Genomic DNA, 23,609 nt, shown 5'->3' with positions numbered 1-23,609 from the left:
TATTCAACTGTATTAAATTATAACATTTAAAAGACACCATTTAAATAAACTGAATAGGCCTTGATATCCCAAAAAATAAAGAGAGACATTTGCATAAGATTGAGGGAATAGTGCTTAGAATATAAGAAAGTGTCTATCAGAATCAATACTTTTATTATGTATGAGTAATTTGTGGGGGATTGCAGTGAATGTTAAACAAGTCCATCAACATTTTAGATAATCAGCATTAAAATGTACAATATTAAAAGGACAGAACATGGACTGGCCAGACCAGTTGTAAGCTTCTTCTCAACATGAAACATCAACAGTATATTTCATATACAGCATTGGGGCTTAACTGTGTTCTGGATACCTTTTTGTTTTCATAAACAGACAGTTTCGTGCTGTTCATCAGAGGGTAAAAACTGACAGCATTTTAAAATCAAAACATGCCTTAGCTGAGCAAATGCTGTCAGTCACATGATTGATGTTAGCCTACCAGTAGATTACTGGATCTAGCAGCTGTATCTGTACTTTGTCTGCTGATCCCATGTTTACAGTAGGCAGACATTCATACTATCCTGGGATACTGATAACACCGTGTAACAAATTCCTGGGTAGTAAGTGTTATTTCCTAATTGCTTATGCCTCAAAAGTATAGAAAATGGCTATTATTCCCCACAAACTTTGCTTTTGTGACCAGGACAGGTAAATTTCAAAATATCACTATTTCCAATGAGAAAACGGGCGGTTTTGTGTCTTTTCGTTCACATAAAGTCAGAAAAAAACAACATATGAATCCAAATTAACATGTATTTATAGTAAAGTAATACAAAAATGACTACAAAAGATTTCGAAGTGAGTAATTTTTCGAGATTTACGATTATACTGTAAATTTACAGTATATATATATATATATATATATATATATATATATATATATATATATATATATATATATATATATACAGGTGTTGAGAATGACTGGGTTTTGTTTGGAACCCCTCAGAATATACAGAAAGAGACTAAGTTTGTACTGATTAAAACAAATGTATTCATGAGAACAAAGTGTGCCTAATTTATTAGCATTTTCCACATCTGCAGAAAATGAAATGCATGCAATTAACAGCTGGATGCTTATTAAACAACAACGGTGATTTGTTCAGTAAGTACTGGCACTGGAAGCACTTTCAAAACCCATCTGCAGTAATTAAGGTGTGCCATCAAACGTTGTCTTGACACCCATAATTACTAGTATCTTAACACAGACAATTATTGTCATCAGTATATGACTCATTGTGGTTACTTTCCTGCTGCATATTTTTCCAGTCCAGGAAGAAAAAGGTAATACGGTTGATTAGGAGAGTTATAAATGGATTGCTTGCTAAACCACATATTGACTCTACAGTTGTTTGTGTATCTTGGAGATTTAAGCATTTCCATTATCGCTGCGTATGTGATGTACTGAGGTGCCACAATTGTATTAGTTTCACCCAGATCCTTGCACATGCTGTCTCTCTTCTGCTGTCGGTACCACCTTAAACACTTGATATGCCATTAGCTCTGACATGTTTTAGAACATAAGGGAGACATTAGACTAGAAACTGTTTTAAATAGATTTTGTAAAGCATTTTATGTCAGATTATTTTGTTTTATATCTTTCTTCTGAATTCTACAAACCAGATAGTGTGAGCTGAGCGTTCTGAGCTCGACAGAACCTTGGCCATTTTCCCAAATGACCAAGGTCAAAGCTTTATACTTTATATATGAATATATATATATATATATATATATATATATATATATATATATATATATATATATATATATATATATATATATATATATATATATTTTTTTTTTAAATCAGAGAAAAAGCTTTTAAGAAATATCAAATGGCTCTACAATCTTCTTAATGTATCATCGTATAGATCCAAGAGAAGAACAACCTGGTAGTTTGATGGTATCACAGACGTCAGCGGTACGGCATTTTTTATTTTATTTTTAATCTGAAGTAAGATTTTAAAAGAATTAATACTGTGTTGAAATGAATTATTTAATGCATAACAGGTTTTCTCATTGGGAGTATGTATTTAGCTAGCTTGTAGCTAGCGAAATACAGAGATTTGTATGTTGTTGGTCTATATATGCGTATTCATCGGCCTCTCTGTGCCTTGATGTTCATGTGTAATATAAGCCCTTTTACAGTTTCAGAGACAATCTGGATGATGCCATGTTTACCAAATGTCATACGTCTAACTGTCATACTTCCACTGTATTTAATTTTTTTAATTATGGATTTTTACTCCATCTTATAAAGCACTTTGTGATGGTGGTCCACTATGAAAAGCGCTACGTATAATATTGATTGATTGATTGATTGATTTTAACCCAAGTTATGAATACTTAAGGTGATCATATGGCTCTGTATTCAGAGGGGCAGTTCATGTTTTTCAACTCACGTTTTAACCTGTCTCAGATACCATTCTTTCCTTTAAGAGAAGCAGGACTACGCTTACCAGAATGCATTGGGTTGTGAGTTGAAAAGCCTGAACTGTCCCAAACTGTCCCACTGAACAAAGAGCCATATGGTCACCTTATATATACTGTATTTCAAATGTTAAGTTTGTAATACTGTGTCTCTATATTACATCAATGCATAGCTTCCATTGACTATGTAATACAAACTTACATCCATATGATAACAGAACTCTGGCATCTGTAACACAGCCAGCTGGATGGATACACTGCTTGTTATTTACATAGCACCTCAAACAGAAATCAGAGTATGGAAAATGTGGCTTGATTAAGAATACAGTGCATCGCGGCAGAGATCAGTGGCTGCTTTTTCTGCAGTTAACCTTGGGAAGCCTAATCTTTTAATGTAAGAAAAGAAAATCAATAACAGAGCGGCTCTATCCGTAATTATTTAGCACTTAGATATTTGTGGTTTGTTAGGCTTCATTGGTTTTCATAATAGTAGGCACGAATATTAGTTCACATAATAGCAGACTTACATGCAGCCAAAAAAAGAAGCCTCTTGCTGAAAAAAAGGCTTCCGAATTGAAGAATTTTTCACTGTTTAATAAGCATAATCATTATGGAGACTTAGCACTGCATACATAGTGTCAAATATGTATAATGGCTTGAAACTCTTCTCCTGTTCTAAGTGCCAAAAAATGGTCAAGAAAACCGGAATGTGGCTGGAAATTAGTATTAATGCATGCATGGTTACAAAGCTGTGCAAAACCATAAAAGCATTGACATTTTTTGGCATATAGTTTGTGCCACACACACCCCCCCCCCCCCCCCCCCCCCTTTCATAATTTTCCATGTTATTTTCTCTCATGTGGGTCCCCCTAATTCATTTTAATTTCCTTTATGTTGTACTTTGAAATAGTCAAAAACACTTATTTAAACATCAGTTAATTATTTTTTTTTTAGTATTTTTAGTGTATCCTGTGACCATGTGATCATGCTAGGCAAATATGTAATCAAAGTGTGGAATGGAGAGAAGCAATCAAGGCAGTGTCCAACTCCTGCACTTGTGCATCCTTCTCTTGCACATCACTATCTCTTCTTGTTTTCAATGGGAATGACAAGGTGTGCCTGCCTGTCAACTCGAATCCCGTGAGTCTCTGACACGATTTAGTAGGTCACAGATGGCACTTTGAGCTTTGTCTTTGCAACTGGTGAATACAGCTGCACTGAAGAGACAGGAGACACTCCATGCCCTGTGGACACAATGCTAACGGAGTTGTCAACCCAGCGTGAAATAATGATGCCGCCTTCTTTGCTCGGCACGCTGTTGAAGGCTCCTCTCGTACTCTTCTTAATCTGCTTGCGGGAGGGAAGGGGACAGTCTCTCGGGTATATTTAAACTATATTACGGACCTCCTGCACTGTCAACTTCCTCGAGAGACCCATTAAACCAGTGAAGTCTTAGACAATACAAATAAAAAAAGTACTTGCACTTTTCTGATCCCTAGTGTGATCAGCATATGGTAACACACATGCTTATGCGATCAGAAAAACAACAACTGTAAATTTGGAATACAAAATTGGACAATTATTTGCAATATTGGCCAACCTATGGCCTTCATCAGGGAGAGTGCTACATGTTACCATATGGTCAGAAGAGGTCAAGATGGGTCAGTTCTCTTTGTTTTTCTAGAACTGCATCAACAGCTGAATACCTAACCCTCACCTCATCTAAACTGTATGTTTTGGAATATATCTTAAATTTCATTCTGAAGAAAGAAAAGGGGGAGGCAGAATAATGAAAGTGTACCCTTTGATCCAAAGCTTCCTCAATCTGAAAGGCACCTATGTGATCCTAATACTTGAGTTGCTTTCAGTTCCTGGAGGGTAAATATGGTTCAGTGGTGCAAGAGACAGAGTAACAATGTTCAAAGCAGCTGTGTCAGAACCAATGGCAATTGTAGAGCTCTTTGAGCATTTCATAAATAGCCTGCTGCTGTTGTAAAGGTCCAGTTGGGGGTATACAGTGTGGTCTGCCAGTGCAGGTTTTAGTGAATAAAGGAATAGGTATATTTCTATGTTTAAACTGCCTTGAAGGAAATAAAGTCACCTGAGGGCTAACAATCTTCACCCCATTCTGTCATGAAGTAAAGTGATGTAAAGTTTAAACTGACCATAATCTCAAAACCGTAGAGCCAGCTTTTCCTTTAAGGATCTTCCGACTAAAAATTCCTCTCACACAGAACTCACATTTAACTCTCAAATATGGTGTTGATTACCACTGTTTGACTATGATTGAATAAGGTATGATATTTTGTTTTCAATTATATTTAATGTACCAAATTTTAGCACCAGAAATAATGCAGTTAGGTTGGAATCTACTTCCTTAACAGGTTTGTTTTCCTTTAAAATAAGTGCTGTTGCAAAACATTATTTTAAAATGAAATCCTGAAATAACGTCTAATACTGTAAGACTTTGCTCAAATTGCACAGTTCACTGTTCACTGCGTAAAACCCCATTGTGAAGTGCACAGACAATACAGCTGGCTGTTAAATGAATCCATTGTATTGAATTGAAATAAATAATTTATTAGAGAAACTAGGTTCTGCTTTACACTTAGATTTGTGATTGTAATCCATGACCATTAGAGACTTTAGCCTGGTTTGCAATTAAACCTGAGCCTCGTGTTTTACAGTGTCCTCAAGTGTATACTACTGAGAAGATACAGTTAATTCAACAGTCATTTTAACTGTTAATGTACAGACAATTCTAGTTGTATGTGTGGACAGTGTTTTCTTCTGTTCCTTGAGTTATCATTACCACACATCATTGAGGTAACTTAAACTCAGGACAGTATATAAGTACATTTATTTAACCTCTGATGACTAATGTTTAGCTTTTCCTCTTTTCTTTCGCATTTAGATCCTTTTACAAAAAAACAATAATAATTAAGTGTGCTTAGCTAAGATGTTTTGCAAACAGCATGCAGGGGATCGTAGAAGATGTTTATTCGAAACACGGCTTAAAATGTCACATTTGGAATGATTGCCAGCTTTTAATGTCAGAAGGGACATGAGCTAGCTGCAGAGCAAAATGTATATATCATAATAGATGTATTTAATTGGGGTTTTGAGAGGATAATGTAAATGAATGTGGTTCTACTGTAGCTGTCTGTATATGCAACACCATTATTCACTGACAGCAGGCTTCATCTGCTGGAACTGTTGCCAATGACCTCTCATGCTTTTGAAATGACATACTGTACTCCTTCTAGTTATCTGTTTTCACTTTCTCGATGCTGTATAATCATAGCTACTGTATTTATTTTGCTGGCATAGGTACCATCTGGACCTCCTGTCACCTGCCACATTAACTGTAAATGGTCAACCACTCTCTTATACCAGGGACTGGACAAGTGGGTTAGATTTATATCCACTAACTGATGTTCGGCATTGCTGTGGCAAACATAATTACATGCCCAGTGGCAGCAACTAGTGTAGCCTGGAAACCGACTTTTACTGAAATTGCCTTATTTCAGTCATTAACATTCATAAACCACCTCCTTCTTTCCATTCATTGTATCTCATCACTTATTTCAATGATAGAGGTGGAACTGCAGCTTCCCAGAAGCTGTGCTATACTCAGCTGCTCATACAACTGTGTGTTCGCTAAAATTGAATTGGATGAGTTCACTGATGCAGTTCATTTGGATTTAAATCTAGTCAGTGGCGTATTGAATGAAAATATGTTTAAACTGTTTATCTCGGATGATAGTTTAAAGTAACCAAGCATCACAACATTGTCCTTATAAAATATTCAAAAGCATGGTGTACGAGACGAGTGAGTGCTATGGTTATATGAGCTTTCAAAATCAAGTTTGGCTCTGGTCACTGCTTTCACAAGTGAATTTTGTTTGTTGTTCTCAACTTCACACTTAGTGGACTGTGGTCAACAGCAGAAATACACTGCACATTTTAACACAATTGGCAGTGAAAAGCTAGGCCAAGGGTTGAATTGGTATGGCGCTGCTCTCCATAAGTGTTACTGTCATGGCATGTTTGAGACTTAACATGCTGTGCTGTATCTGGAACTCTGCCAAGTAGTAAAGAAAAAAATATTCAATCTCTAGCACCTTTCATAAGCACATGCTCCTCTTGTACCAAAAAGAATCAAAAGACATTGTAGACATTTTAAAGTTCACATCGCCAAGGGGATCCCCTTTGAATAATGTTAAGGTGCAGTGCCAGAACATTAAAGTAACCCTGCACTGCTAATCTCCTTGCTTTACTTGACCTTGCCATCCTCTTTGTCACTTCTCCAGCACTGCGGTCGTTCACCCTCTCAGTAAAGATCAGGGCACTATTATTATGAAGCTTCAGAGGCTAATAAAATGGACAGCAGTTGATCACTAGTAGCCAGCTGTACACAGTATTGCCTGCAGCAAGCTCATTTTGAATTGAATGCTCTGAATAGTTATGTGTTGTGGGAAAGGCAAAGCTCAGACTGTTAAAAAAAAAAAAAAAAAAAAACATGTCTTTTTCAACCTATATTGAAACTCCTGAAACCAACTATTCCAAACATCAGATGCAGGTACAGGAGATGAAAAGTATCCTCTGCTTTAGGGAAAGCTACAGTTTTTAATTACCTATTGACTTTCATATGCATTTACAAAGTAAATCTTTCCAGGTGTTAAAGAAAAATGCACATTGTTTGTGTTCACATGTTCTTCTTTTATATGTGTTCAGTACACTATTCACACGTGTGAGGAATCTTTTATGCGTACAGTGTTTAATAGATGCATTTTAATATAACCTGCTAAAACAACTCAACAAGATAAAAGCATGCCAATAACCATAACCATATAGGATCCAATATATTTCAGTTGCCAAAACATTTTAAGTGTTTTCAGGTATTTTGTTGGAAATTAGGAGTTTATTATCCACATCTGTATAATGCTTCCTATTTCTCAATGATGCATTCTAGCATACAAGGGACATGTTAAAATGAAGGCTAGTCCCTCCCCATATATTACAGCTGGGTTCATCAGGAGCCATCTTTTCAGGTTGGTGTTACAAAAGTTTTTCAAATCATATTCAGCATTAACCGGTTTGGCAATAACAGGTGAATGCTGAAAATAAAATCGAATAGCTAGCTTTGACCAATAGCATTGCTAACAAAAACTGCTTCTAACAATACACAATTATCTTTTGTATCTTTTCAGCTTTTACCAGTGAGGCTATTGGCAATAAATAGTAAATGTTGAAAATGAAATAGAATTGCCAGCTTTGGCCAGCAGCTGAGGAGGTTGTCAGCAATAACCAATTATCAGTATTTATAGTGCATTCCTTGAGGGCTTTATAAAACAAAGAAAAAACATAGGGAAATAAATTGTTTCATAAAACCCAGAGGACAGGCAGCTCGACTGGCACTTCTGTAATACATTGTGGAAGCCTCATATTAGTTACACATAGAATTATACAGACGGTAAACATTGCAGACGTCCGCAGCAAATATTTCATTTTTCACAAAAGTACTCTTTTCTAGTAATAAAAGTACTCTTTTCTAGTAATAGTACAGACAATAAATGAACATGTCAGTTAACAAAACTGTATATTTAAGCTTTTAGATTACCCAAATTATCACCCTTTCCCTGTGTTTTTCTCACCCACAAACAAACAGAGTTGCAAAACACCCAGATAAATAGTCTACCCAGTTATATTTTATAACACAACTCTAAGTGATCTGACTGTAATAGATTGGAGGCTCGTGTGAGCTTATTAACCACTGCACAAAAGAGCCAGGCATGTTTGCACATGCAGTTATAGAGCTTTTAACCTCATCTAATTAGCAAGGGCTTAAAATCTGCAGGTTGTCAATACATCCAGAGAAAAATGCTGTAAATATAGAAGAGTAGTTTTATTTTATTGGCCTTAAGTTTCAGTTAAGACAAACAGGTATTTAGTTGATCAGTTTTAACAAGGTTAAGGAAAATATTTAAACAGAAGATATTCCAGAAACTTTCTGTACATTAGTTAACCAATTCGATATCCCAGGAGCAACCTGAGAAAAGTATTGTAGCGTTATCTACAAAGCTGGCATGACATGGTCTGTTTACGTGTAGAAGTACTGTGGGTACTCTTTGAAGCACTGGTGCTCACAGAGCAGTTTTTTAAAGTATTGAAGTCTTCAGTTTATGTGTAGCTGTGGGTATTACATAACATAAGAGAATATATAAACGACAGGAGGCCATTCGGCCCTTCCAAGCATGCCGGTTCTCCCATAGCATTTGTAATTAATCGACAAACTGTTCAAAATCTGCAACACCAGTGGATCACACAACACTCCTCATGACATGAGGACATCTGCTTTGCATTCAAGCAAGGACTAATTCTGAACTTGGGAACCACTCATCTTCAATTATTTTGCTGACCAGCCACACACATACAGAACATATACTTCATGACTTGGACAGTCATTACGACCCCCCCCCCCCCCCCCCCCCACACACACACACACACACACACACACACACACACACACAGAAATGCATTAGGGTAAAGAATGACTAGGGTAGAAACAGCAATAGCTGATGCAATAAATATTACTTGTGCAAGTACATCCAGCTTCTATTCGCCTTTAAATATGAGAAGCATTTGAGAATCAAAAACACAGATAAATAGCAGGAAGAGGTTTCATTCAAGAGCCATATGAAGCATTGCTTCAAGCTAAATAAAGCCAATAGTTAAGTCAGTTAAAATTGTTCATGAATCATTAATCTAATTGGACCAATTAAAAATGAGAAAGAAGATGGATTAGTAGTTTCTGACGTTTTGGAAAAATATCGCAGGATAAATGACATTATGAATAAATACAGTTATAAAAGGCCAACTTTTCATCAGCCTGAAAAAAATGCTGATGTTCAACTTCTGACTATTTAAAAAACTAAACAGAAGCTGTGCTGGGGATTGCAGATGGCTGAATTTTTACCAACTGCTGTTTAATATTTCCTGCATTCTTCAGGTGCAGATGTCTGGTAATTATGTTCATATACAACAATCTAATGAATCATATAATTTTTAAAAGCAACTGTTCAACATTATTTGCCAATTTATTTATGTATTTGTTTTTATTTGGGGGGGGGGGGTTAACATTAGGGTTTGTCAATTTGGTATCAGCTCAATTCTACTTAAAATGTGTTATCACATTTCACACATTGTATTTTCACCTGTCCCAAATTTCATCATATCAGCATGAAAGTATACTTATTTAAAAAAAGAAGAAAAAAAGGTTTTAATGGTTTTCTTTAATATGCACCCAGCTAGAAAGCAACATTTGTAGCGCTGCTTGTACAGTAGCACTGTATGATGAGAATTTGGAAGGGTGTGAAATGGATGCTGTGTGGTCTGGTGTTTAACGAAAGGGGCTTGTAACCAGGAAGTCTCCAGTTCAAATCCCAGCTCACTCACTGTGTGACCTTGAGCAAGTCACTTAACCTCCTTGTGCTCTGACTTTCGGGTGAGATGTTGTTGTAAATGACTCTGCAGCTGATGTACAGTTCAGACACTCTAGTCTCTGTAAGTTGCCTTGGATGAAAACATCTGCTAAATACACAAATAATAATATACTAGTCAATGTTCTTGCACATAGTGCACGCTTTGAAACCAAATGCATCTTTTTTAATAGACCCTGCATACATATCCAATTCAATTAAGCTTTTGTTTGCACTTGTGAGCTCTTGTTTGGGTATGCCTCTGTGAACATATATAAACAGGATATACTGAGAAAAACAAATAACATCGTAAGCATCTAAGTGTAATCAAACTTTGAGCATGTCCATGTTTTTCCAAAATATTGTGAAAACGCTTGATTTAGTATGTAAGTCGTAATGCTCATGATCTATGACTTGAATAGGCTACCATTCCCATTAAAGTAAACCTTGTAACATTAATGCAATACTTGTACATATTCTTGAAGGTTTCTGTGTAACAATAACCAATTTTGATGAGATGTTCATTTCTATTAGATGGTTCATGTAATGGATTGCCTACAAACCATTGTGTTTTGGTGGTACTTGCAAGAAAGTACGCTGGGCAAATAATTTTATTGAGATTCAAACAGTACAGAAAATGACTTTAGGCTTTATCTTTAAAGATAGTACAGTGATGTTCTAGCGTAAATAAAACCATGCAGGCAGCATGACATTGGAAGACTTGTTAAGGTCTGTACTAACAGATGGCTCTAAATGGAGGAAGTTGCTACTTTTGATACACCTGAAGATGATTTGTCTTGGAGATGAGATTGGAATTGAAGGCAGTCTTTTGGAAAAAAATATTTATTTCTCAGTGTTGAGAAAAGAGAGATGCCTGAAACAGTCCTCTGTGAATACTGTCTCTTAGGGATTTTACAGTATGTGTATCAAATTCCATATAAATCGAACAGATGCATAACTGTTGAACTTTAATACAGTGAAAACCTAAAGGGACTATCTTGTAATTATCCAGACTTTTTATAGCTGGCCAACATCTGTGTTTTATTGGAGTTTTTATTTATTTCAAACCATCTGAAAAGTGAATTGAACAGTTCTTTCTGGTATTGCACCAAAGTACTCTTCCTGAATGTTGATGTGTTGCGGCATCCTGAGAATCACACTGTCCGCTGTACTATTACAACAGAATACAATAAACTGCACCTTGAACGTGAATAAGTAAACACAAAGTCAGTTGCAGTCATGAGGTTTTGTTCGTGTGTGTCTTTTAATATGCTTTTTCTGTGCTTGTTTTTATTTATTTATGTTTGTTAAAAGAACTCCCAGTTGTAACAAAAGGTTATAAAAATAATCTTGCTGAAACAGCAAACTGGTTTGTCCTGCTTCTTAGCTCATTGCTTGTGGCAACTAGAACCTCAGGAGACATGGTACCACTCTGCGTAATTTCATCAATGTCAACAGGGATGTTAGTTTGTGGCCTTGACACTAAAAGTTAGTGCTGGGGAAAAGATTTAAGGAGACAAAATGCAATAGTTGTTATATAGGGTTTGAAGATGATTATCCAAAGAGGAGTAGAACATGATCATTTCTTAGGCAATTCATCACATAAAAAAGCCAACAATGGGCCTTTTGGCCGTAATAAGACAGTATGAATAGGAATCATGTTATGTTACCTCATGTCATGTTACCTCAGTGCACTTTGCTGATAGTAATCTTCTATATCATCTGAAAGTTTCGGATTAATCAACATCTTTTATACATATGATTAGACCAGATTTAATATATTTAAAAAAAAAAACTCAAACCCATAATCTAATGTGCTCTTAAGTCAAAAAACGCACTGTTTTTTTAGGGTCCTTAATCAAATAACGGGGGACCATTATGCACTGATTATGTCTGTGCTTCCTTATGTCTGTTTGTCACACACTAGATAAATGATGAAAACTGCCTTGATTTTCACATTGATCATACACCCCGAGTCTCTTACAGACATTTTAGATTGCATTGATGAAAACCTCATAGAAATACTTTAACCCTTTCAGGTACTGTGCGATTATTACACGGTTAGGAGGACCCTCTGTATGTGCGTGCATTCCTTTAATACAATACAGGACCTAGTGGTAGATATTTCATGTTAGCTATTTTTCAGCTGGGATGTATTTCACTAACACTCTACTTTAACTGCTTCCAACCACAGCACAACTCAAAACTGTTCATAAGATTAATCTCAAGACCAGAAATTTGTAAAAGCACACTTCATGTAACACGTGTTGATTCTAGTATCAGCAAAACCCTTTACTATGTATTAGTATTGATATTAATTGTTCACTGCTGGTTATGTGGCCATATCTAGCACATGAGGGTATGCTATCCTGTTTTCCAACAGTGTGTTTGCCCAAACATCAGCTGCTACCCTCAGTATGAAGAACATGGTGACAGTCCAAATAAATACATAACAAATCCATGTCTTACATAGCCAGGGGACACACATATAATTTAAAAAAGCTGAAACATGTTGGACCAGGTTCAATTAGAAAAACATCAATTTTGCTTTACCTTGTGTTAAAATGGTACAGGGGTAGCTGGTCTGCCCTGCAGATCTCACATCAATGTAATACCCAGAAGACATCACAAGCGGTCAAACACATGTTGTTAAAATCAGATGCAGCTAGAAGAACCTGATATGAGTATTGCACTGATTAGAGTAAACCACACCAATAGCTCTGGACCTCTGGGAAGGTTGGCTGTGTTGGAAAGCCACGGTATTCTAAAGACTTTCCAGGGGTTTTACTGTTTGGTCCCAAGTCTACATTATGTAATGTTTTGGATGTTCACTGTTGATCTTCACATTTCCTTTGAGAGTGTGTGTGCTTTGCATCACAGATGGTGGTAAGAGACATTGGACTATGAGAATGCTATGATTCCTGCATGGGTTTAAATGTGTATTAGTATGTGTATTAGGGATGAGCTTTTTTGGCATCGCCTGGGTTCTGATGAAGTTCCTAACATGGTATAACGAGTTACAAATGTATAACCTGTCACAAGATTTAAAACTGTAGAAGCATGAAAATCCAAAATGAGCAACATTTTCTGAAAGAGTACAAAGCATGCGCTAGTAGGGGGTTCAGAATCGAGGCGAGGGTACACTTTTTTGATAAACAATTATGACATTTTTGTGGCTTGAAATAGTCATGCCTTCCTGCAGAAAAGGATCCTGTTATGTTAGCAGAAGTTTCCTTTCCAGCACATGGTAAAATCAAAATACAATTTATTGTTCAGTAGCAAAAAAATATGTTTTTGTTTGTTAATGTATTCCCCCAGTATGCAAATATGTGCACCAGTCCTTCAAATGCATACAGTAATATAACGTTGGATTAGAAAACTCGACTTCTTTCTTGCAATTTATTTGTACTAACTAGACCTACAAGAATACAATCCTGTTTGACACGAATATGTATTTTTCAATATAAATAGTAAACACATGTACGTACTGATTGACTGGCCCCCATGAAAGTAATACAATATAATTGACCCTAAAATGACTTGAGCTGCCTCTCTCAGAAGGTGGAATCCTATGACAGATATGTAAAACTAAGTAGTTCTGTACCTGCTTTCTGTGCAAAGTAATTCTTGCTTTCTGACAGTGATCCATATAGGAACTGCTTTGGAAAACCATGAGGCAGTTAAGTTACAGATTATGATCCTCTTGTGAGCCATAGAGAGAAAAAGATTACCTGGATTCTGCCGAGTCAACGCCGGTAAGAAATTGGATGTCCAGTTTGATGTGTAGCATCACAAAGTGGCACTATAACATTAAAATAGTCAATACAAAAGAAAATGCCTGAGTTGCAGTGTCTAAAAACAAATAAATAAATAATAATAACACAAAATATATAGCATCCCAACAGGAACGTGTAATCAATCAGACAGCCGAGTCTGTATCATCTGACCTGCATCATTGATAATGCAAGCCTCTGTCTGAATCATTAATGCACAGAGAAACTACTTCTGGGCAGTTTTTTCTATTCGCATGAGCTGCAGTATTTGTCCTCAGGCATTATTTGCACATGGTTATTAAAAAACTGAAAATTAATTGTGAATATTTTACTTTCAGCTAAAAGCTGGGAGTGGGGGTTGGAATTCGTTCAAACCAGGGCATTGACTCTGCAGAATCCGCTATAATCAAACTTTGGTGCTCAGATTCTATAATATCTATGTGTTTGTGTACAATATAGGATACAGTAAAAGTGTCTATTTTCACCATCACGATAGTGAGAAATTCAATTTTGAAAATCTAGGGCCTGCATAACAAAGACAGTTTTTATGACCGATTCTGAGGTTTCTGATATTTCATATATTAATAGCTTATAGTAGGATCTGGGTGTGTTTGGGAGGGAGATTCCTGACTGCTAGGTTGTGGAATTTCTTAATTGTCAATTGTTTGCTGTACATCTAGGTAATTCATCACTGTGGTATTATGAATGTATAATGAATGGAAAGGATCTTGGGTTTTAAACAAGATGGTCCAGCTCAGCCAGAATTCTCTCGGTTCAAGTTGAATTGGTAGCTCATTCCCTGTCTATCCCTAATTTATTGAATGGGTGGATACTGTAAGTGAGAAGGCACTGTCTGTGTCCTGGATGAGCCAGGATCTGGGAGGCCTGTGGAGGTCTTCAACTGCTTGCCCTACACAATTAAAAATGTGAAGAGCAATCCCAGAACTAATTAGCTATTGCAAAGGAGCTAAACGTTGCCATACAGAATGATTTATCATTGTCCACCGATCATTGTAGCTTGGGATCTGGTGATTTAAATCTGTCCCAAATCAAAGTTTGAAGTTTCTACAATGATTGTTTTAATTACCACAATAACTTGCCAAACATATGTAGTCATGTCCAGTTCTTTATTTATTTTTTTTTTTTATAAAGAATAGCAGAATATAGTTTTAAAATTGTTCTTAAAATATATGCAAAACCAGTTGAGTCGTTCAATGATATGCAACATTTTATTAAAGGAAGTATGGATGTTTTCATCTTGGAATCCAAACTACTGCAGAGTGCCAGAATGCTAGTGGGCAACGGAACAGTTTTTCCTGGATGACGGTGACCCAAAACACGTTTCTGCTGCTGTTCCTTCATTTCTGGCTCAGGAAAAGCTCAGCTTGATGGATTGGTCTGTCAAGCTGCTGTATCTAAACCCTACAGAGCAGACCTAAGAGGAACCGAAACAAAGGATCAAGACCAGGCATCCCAACTAACAGTAAAGGTCTCAAGGCTAAGAAGCGCACACTCTTTTTTTGCTAATAGGGGACTTGCACTATTGTGGAATTCGGATTATACAGGTTCTGTGCTTGCAGGACAAAATAGGGTTTGTTAAGTCTATCATGCTGTTAATATTAGTTCATTTTACTGTTATTGTATGATTCTTGAATGATGCATATTTTTTGTATAATAGGCAGATTTCTAAACCTAGATGGCAAATATTGCTTAATGCCTTAAGATTTAGGTTGACTGGGTTTCTGTTTAGATTATAGACAATCTTATAAGCAGCATTTAAGATTGCGGAAACCATCTATATTCTCTTAGCCCTTGTACTGTATGTTGTGTCTTACATGTAACTTCTGTATTGTACTGCACTGTACTGTATTGCTATTAAAATAATCATGTAGAAGCAAATAGAAAGCAATGGTAAAAGGAAACAACTAAAATATGCCATCCTTAAAAGTGCTGTGCCACATGTTTTGGCCATAGCTGTATACACTGAGCAAAAGAAGTGGAGGGGGGCAATATATATATATATATATATATATATATATATATATATATATATATATATATATATATATATATATATATATAATACACCCTCACAAACCATGTTCTAATGACGAGTATCCTGTATCAAAATGTTTAGTTTTATCAATTGTAACTACCTTTTCCTGGAAGAAGGATTCGCATTTAAAAAAAAAAAAAAAAAATCAGACCTGCATCTCTACACCTGTTATATATACACTGTACAAAAGTGGTCTTTACAGTTATGACTACCAAATGTGATCTGGGCTATTGTCAGAAAGTGGTGAATGGGATCAGTACTTGTGTAACCCCAATTTCGTTCCCAAGGGAGACATTTTTTCTCACCTTCCATGAAAGTACCTGGTTTCCTGCTTGAGCATTCAGAGGTATGTGTGTTGAACATTTTATACAATATGCAATACGTTCAACTTTGAATGTTTTCCCACAAGGGCATTGAGAATACATTTCTTTCTTTCTTTTTTTTATCAAAACGAGTGTTCTTTGAGTGGTTCTTTATACCCGGCATATTCCAAATGGAGTAGGAGTAACTTCTTAAGAAACGCACAGAAGAGAGGAAGTCACGTGTTGGAACACATTTACACTATAACCCTTCTTAATCAGGGTTTACTCAACATTACCCACTTAGTTGATTCTTAGTAGTGGCAAAAAAAACAAAAAAAAAACAGTTCTAACAAACTGTACTACAGTACCAGTACATTATTTGACCTACTAATGAGAACGAATCTAGACAAAGTACAATAAGATTAAAAAAAGAAAAGGGGAGCTGAAAAGGGAGATATAACTTTATACAGTAAAAATGATCCCTAAACATTAAACCTTTAACAGTCACTGTCATGCTCTGCTGAGCCTTTTACAAGGGTTTACACATCTTAAAGTTAACATTCAGAAATTATATTGAATATTTCATTGGTGTTGTTATTGATAATAAGATAATGTATGTTATGTGACACAAATCTTTGCCCTTACCCTAACTCTTAAGTTATATTACTAGAAAACCACAGATTAAAGGTTACCATGATAATAACTCTAATCACTGCTTGTTATGATAAGGTTAATATGAGGTGTGACACATTCAGTTTGCGCCTCTGAGTCTAGGGTCATGAGTTTTTTCTAAGGCAATCAGTCTGAACACCTGCATCTTAGGACTTTGTTTATACAAGTAATAGCTTATTCAAATTATAGGAGGACCAATCACAACAGTAGCTCTGACTAGGAACCGTAATACTGCTTGCAGGGGTTTAAGACCTTGACTTGACCCTTGAAACTTCAGTATTATGTCTTTAAGACTTTACAATACAGTTGGCTTTTATATAGAGTTATCACAAAGCGCTGACAAAAACGAATAAGACAAATCAAAAAGATTTCTTAAAAATCAAAAGCAAGTCATCCAAGCGAATAGTGTCAGGTAGCGAATTCCAGAGTTTGAGTATGATTAGAAACAGCTCTTCCACTCTGTGTCAGAGCATTAGAGCCATGTGTGTAATCTGTGGGGCAGGGCAAAATGTGTCTGACTCCGAATTGATTAATGGGATGGGGTGTTTGGAAGGAGGGAGGGAGGGAGGGAGAGAGAGAGAGAGAGAGATTTTGTTTCAAACTTTTATTTTGCTGTAAGCGTTGTTTTTGTCTAATTATTAGATTTTTAATAAGAAACGTGTTGCAGCTCATTGACCCGCAAGTACCTGTCTGTGCCAGCTTCCTGGTCTGGGTACGTCACTACTCAGCCGTTCTGTCACACACCCATAGAGGCAAAATGGATAGCAGGGACAGAGAGTAGACCTGAGTTAGAGGAATGAAGTGAACGATCCGGATGATAGTCAGGAAGAACACTGCATACAATTTCAGCACAGGCCAAAATCATTTTGCACAATTCAACAGCAGACGTTGCTCAAAACCTGCGCTAACAAAATATTTGTAATGTATCAGTTACGACCCATTCAGGAAGTCAGAAGCCTGTTTTGGATTATTTTGTTCCTGTAACAGCTACAGATTTCCAATATAAATGCTGTTTTCTGCAATAAAGGCAATTGACATACGTTACGTCCTGGTCAACCTGGTTCCAGGATTAGAATGAAAGAAATGGTCAGGTGCGTTTAATTTATTCCCTATATTTCAAACTGGTTTTACTGACACCCAGAGTCTAATTTTTAGTGAGGTCCCTAAACATCAGTGTAGATTAAGGGCCTTCTGCCGTGTGACCAGTCATTCATCAGGTCAGTGACAACCTCATACATGGGGTACAACAAGTAAATGACAAGACAGAACAAAATGTACAGCCAACTACCAATGTTTTCACAATTTATTACAGCATTTGTATTTATTATGCTTAAACATCATTAAAAACCCAACCTCTATTGAAGTCCAGTTTAAAGAATAACAGACCATCTTCAAAACATACCAACTACATGCCTCCCTTTTTCTCATGGTGGCAGTTTTTTGTTCTTATATTTTGTGTTAACCTTATTCATCTGTAAATCCTTGCATGTGTTACATTTTAATGAGGAGTCAATCTATAACCCTGCTAGATATTCAAAACCTTTTTCGGATTCAAGACAGCAATCATCAGCCATTTAACCTTCACAGAATTTGTTCTGCACCAAGGATCGTATTACCTGTTTTTTTTTTTTTTTCATTCATTGATATAATAAATTGAAACTCAGTCATTTCTGTATATCATCATAAATCAATCTGCAATAACACATTAAGAGTGTTTGTGTGTCAATAGTGGCATCACCTTCGTAAAGCTGCACTTTCGAATCTCCCAATATTACAGTTGATGACATGTCATTGTTGTAATGGTTAAACAATGGGGGACTTTTGATTTAGAGGAAGGACTCCTCTATAGGGAGAGCATATAGATGAGACATATAGAATGATTTGGATCTATTGGACAGCATTTATGATGTAGATTACGTTTTTTCAGAAATGCAGTGTTTGCACTTAGTTTTCCGTTTAGTGGAATACATCTTGCAGCAAAAATATATTGCCATTGCATGACCATCTGCTTTGCACAACACAGTAACCTTGAGTTTACCTTGAACTTGTAAAGGTTCGTCGGGTACCCTTCTGCTGAGAAAAGTTGTAGGAAAACAGTCCCAAGAATGTTCATAATGGATCATACATAATAAGATGGGAATTTTTTTTTACTGACTTGCCCCTGGCTCAGTTTGTTGTTGTTGAAAGATGCTGTCTGAGCTCCAGTCGAGCTGATAGGCTGTTATTGGCTGGCTCAGCAGGCACAGGACTGGTTGCTTTCGTTGGTGCAAAGTATTGATTGGCTGGTTTTAGTGGATAATAAAATACATTTTGACCAGTTGTGTCTTTGCTTAATATTTGCTGTCCAATAAGTGTGAATTGAGCTTTCAATACAGCAAGTCAAAATGAAAAAAGCCGCTACTTGGGCGGATAGATTTTTAATTTGATTCACAGGTGATGCGGTGACGATCCAGCGGGGGTCTACTGTCTATTAATGCCTGCTATAGCCGGAGGCTGATTGGTTGATAATACTGATTCATTTTCTAATACAAATTATATTATTATAATTTATAATTATATATTTTTTAAATGCAGCAAGAGTGCATATCTAGGTCTTACGTTTAAAGGTTGTAAGATTTAAGTCGTTGTAGTTAATAAAACACAGATGTCTGTTAACCACTATCTTTTTGAATGATTACTGAAAATTTAACCATTCCTGGGGTTCAAAATGAGCACATTAGGTTTTCAAAATTATTTTCATGTTTTTCAATATAAACACATTAAGTAGCAAGAAAATACAGTGCATATTTTATATTGGGATATAGATCATAAATCCAATTCTCATTTGCATTTCTTTCAGGGGATGTAATTTTCATTAATCAAATCTGCTTGATCCTATTGTAAGTGTTTTTACACTGATACACTAAGCGCAGTCCAGAACAGTACTCTCACAGTGTTTCGCCTATAATAGACATCAATTTAATGATCATCATTTTCCATGACAGGTAAGTAACAAGAGGATTGTGGAAAAAAAGACAACTGACCTCCTCTTATTAGCAATCAGATGACAACCCCCCCCCCCCCCCCCCCCCCATAAAAAAGTAGGAACATGTGTTTTTTTTTCACATTGATGCAACTCTGTAGGAAGCAAGGCTATTAGGAGTGAATCATTAAAATTGCTTCAAAAATGACTGCACAGATGTTGCTGTATTTTAAGTCTCTTTTAATACCAAATGGCCCCTTAGGCTGTATGAAATGCAAATTGTTGACTCAGAGCATTTTTGTTTTTGTTATGTATGTCAGAACCATTCATGTTTTAATTTGCATTTTGCTATTAATGCCACACAGAAAATGTCAAGTTCATAGATTAAGTTCATGGATTAGATTGATATAACAATGCAGGATACAATTCTATTTAGATGGGAGAATCAGTCTAAAACATATATGTGCAAGATTAGGATTAACTGGTCCATCAGAAAAATTCAATTTGCCTTAATGCTTTGAGCATCTGTCATGTACAAAGCATTGCCTACAGCAGTTTTATAAAACTCTACTGGAATACGCTGTCATTCTGAATGTTTTGAATGCTTAAATAGTTCAAACAGTTAGATACACAGAACTTAATTTCCAAGTTCCAATATGCTTGTAGGAGTATGTAGCATAAACACGAGGGCAACTCCAATAGCCTGTCAACTTGCTGTCAGAAAAGAGGATGATATTCATTTGATATGAAAACAAAAATTGAAGTAACACTGATTAATATTCATCCCTCACTGCTGTAATATCCAGGACTTTAATTAAAATACCACTGATGAGAAAATTATTTTTGATTGGCAGCCAACAAAAAGTCAAAAGTAAAGTTAACACAGAGTGACTGATTGCAATTCCAACAAGAAAGTAAGCCATGTGTTATTAATGATGTGTGTAAACCTTTTCAACTACTTACATTTTGTCCTGACTGTTGGTTGTGTACCATGCATAGTAATTTTTTTCATAGGCTTGTTTTCAGTTGCATTGAAACTTGATCATTAACAACATACACATACTGTGCAAGACTAAAGATGGCACAAGCATCATGAAAAACAAAAACAAAAATCAAACCAGAGATATATATAATGCATTAAGGATTAGTTTGCTGGTACAGTACATGCATTGTACTTAATTTCAATTACTTGGATACAAATTCTTTATTAATACAACTGTTGTTTTAACTGGAATTAAACAGAACCAAATCAGTACCTGAACAACATCACAAGTACCACATATTTATAACAATAACAGTAGCTCAGTTTGGGTCTGTAGCAGGGCGGTAGGAAAGCCCTGCCATTTTAAAGTGTTTATATGCGGAGGACGAGTGTGGTGTCATCCGCCATGTTGTTTCGTTTTTATTTTGTATGTGTTTGTTTTTAGAACGGGGTTTCCCCCTCAGCCCCTGTACTGTATTTTGTGTTTGTATTATGATTTATTTATTTGTGTGTTTATATAGATGACGTCGAACCGATGTGTTTTGTTTATTATTTATTGTATGATTTGTTTAATTTCAAACCTTTTATTTTGCTCTGTGAGCAGTGTTTATTTCTGTTTAAACAGTTTTATTTATTTTTGTTATTAAATAAAAACGGCGCACGCTGCATCTTTTAGTTGAAACTGCAGCTACCTGAGTTGTGTGTGCTTTCTTCTGGTCTGACGTCACCGCAACGCCATTTCCCGCCACAGGGTCAGTGCCACATTTCAAAAGAACCCCATTCTGTAGAACAGAATATTGTGGCTAATCAAGCTCTTAGTAACAGCTATGCAATAGGAGTCTCATTCCATCCCTGGTCCTGAAGTAGTTTCTGAGATATTGGTATAGCTGTAACTCCAAAGGTAAATGGGCAGTTTTAGTTTTGCTTTGTTTACATGACTTATAAGTTGTACCCCCCAAAAAAAAGAAAATTCTAAACTGTCAAAAAAAGGCTTGAGTCTTTACAAATGTCATCAAATGTCATTTAAACACAACTTGCCCTTTTAGGTTCTTTAATTGCAGAATGTTGAATAAGAAGTGGGAGTCTGAAACCTGTGCATGAAGGCCTCTGTAGATCTGAAAAGGTCATTGTGCAACTTACACATTAAGAAAAATGACTTTTTTGACGCTGGCATGTTTTATGTAAATTCTTTGACAATGTCGCCACACATAATTTTTTATTTCTCCAAGTCCCTAATTATTCTCGAACCAGCATGGTTGAAAATATCATTTAAATGTAATTCTGCTTAAAGATTAACAGTGATCACCAGGTTACAGACTGTCCCAAAAATAAATAAATAAATAAATAGTTTCACTGATAAATACAAAGGTTTAAGTTACATGTTTCACGTTTAATATACATATGGACCCTTGGGAATTGAACTTTTAGCCTCATTATTTGTTAAACAATGGACTGATTTAAGAGTTATTATAATATTCATATATATTCCTCACACCCCCCCCCTCCCCCCCCCCCCCCCCCCCCCCCCCCCCCCCCCCCCCCCCCCCCCCCATTTTATATAGGAATTTAAATGACAGGTGTCTCCTCTCATAAGAGATTTATCTGGTGTTACCAAAGACCATGCAGAGTTAAAGGTCATCCTGGCATAGTCAGATTAAAACTGATTCATTTTAAATACATTTTTGGAGGAGTAAATGTCATTTTACTTTTTTTACTTGATACAGAGATCCAGCTTGCATTTCAAACAAATGTATGCCAAATATTGTCTGTGGCCAGTAAGTATTTTAAAATCTAAATTAATTTTGAAATGTTAATTTAAATTTGAAAACACTAATAGAATACTTAAGCTATCAAATAAGCTTATATAGAAAGACACTCTGTGACATCTAACGGTACCTTGTTTAAAAGTCATAGGAGGCATTGATCTCTGAAGTATACAAAAGGAAGTTTTACCAAGTTTGTATACACTCGCCAGAGCTGGTTTTGACCCGACTCCCCTGTGCTGTTGATGCTTCTTTCAGGAGATTACCTCCGAGCTCCATAAAGACACACAATTTAAGAAGAAAAAAGTGTCTTCTTAAATGTATGAAAAAGATGGGCCTCCAAAAATAGAATGTATATCTTTGCTTTTGTACAGTGTGGAATGTTTTATTTTTACTGTGCTGAAAAGGGAGGCCATTCTATGGCACAATAAAAAAAGCCAAACAAAGCAAAAATTAAGGATGTTTGCTTTTCTTGTGAGCTTTTATGGTTCTACTTCCTTGCATCTTACAGTATTAGTCAACAGAAAGTAGATGAGGAGGAGCACATTGCCTGCTTTTAACCTTGACAGCTGCTTCTGTTACCCATTGTGAAGACTTTTATCATCAAGTCAGCTTGGTTTTTTACAAGGCTTCGTAGGAGTAGATGGTGTGCTTCTTTACGCCACAACAGTTTGACACTGTAAAAACATTTGTGTTTATGAATTAATCTTGAGAGCTCAGCAGCACAACGCAGGGTAATATATATATATATATATATATATATATATATATATATATATATATATATATATATATATATATATATATATCATAGGGTGCATAGAGTTGGGCAGATGCAGTAAGTTAGTTTTCTTGTTGCAAAACAAAGGAGACTTTGATATGTCTGTCTATGCTTGAAGACCATTGCATGGGTGTCTGAACTTGAAATTTAATTATTTTGACTGAAACTTTGATTTGGAGGCTAAATAAGTGATTCTGCTTATCTGCTTTCTAAACCACCTGTATCAAGCAATTGCAAAGGAAGTAAGAAGAGATTTGATCTTGTCTCTTCTGGGCCTCAGTCGAAAATATGGAGAAAAAATTGTTTGGTGCAGCTTTGATTACATTCAGCTTTGCTATCTTTTTTTTTTTTCAAATCAAGCTTCTTTG

The 23,609-nt window shown here is 36.0% G+C and overlaps 1 protein-coding gene across 1 annotated transcript in view; it reads left to right on the top strand.

Annotated features, from left to right (window-relative positions):
* LOC121320909 (glypican-6-like) overlaps window positions 1-23,609 on the top strand; it is a 222,628-nt gene that overhangs the window by 52,376 nt on the left and 146,643 nt on the right. The window lies entirely within an intron of this gene.

This window comes from Polyodon spathula, chromosome 9, assembly GCF_017654505.1.
Source record: "Polyodon spathula isolate WHYD16114869_AA chromosome 9, ASM1765450v1, whole genome shotgun sequence".
Classification (NCBI taxonomy): Eukaryota; Metazoa; Chordata; class Actinopteri; order Acipenseriformes; family Polyodontidae; genus Polyodon; species Polyodon spathula.
The sequence above is the reverse complement of the archived record's forward strand: the minus strand, read 5'-3'. Positions and strand labels throughout refer to the sequence as shown.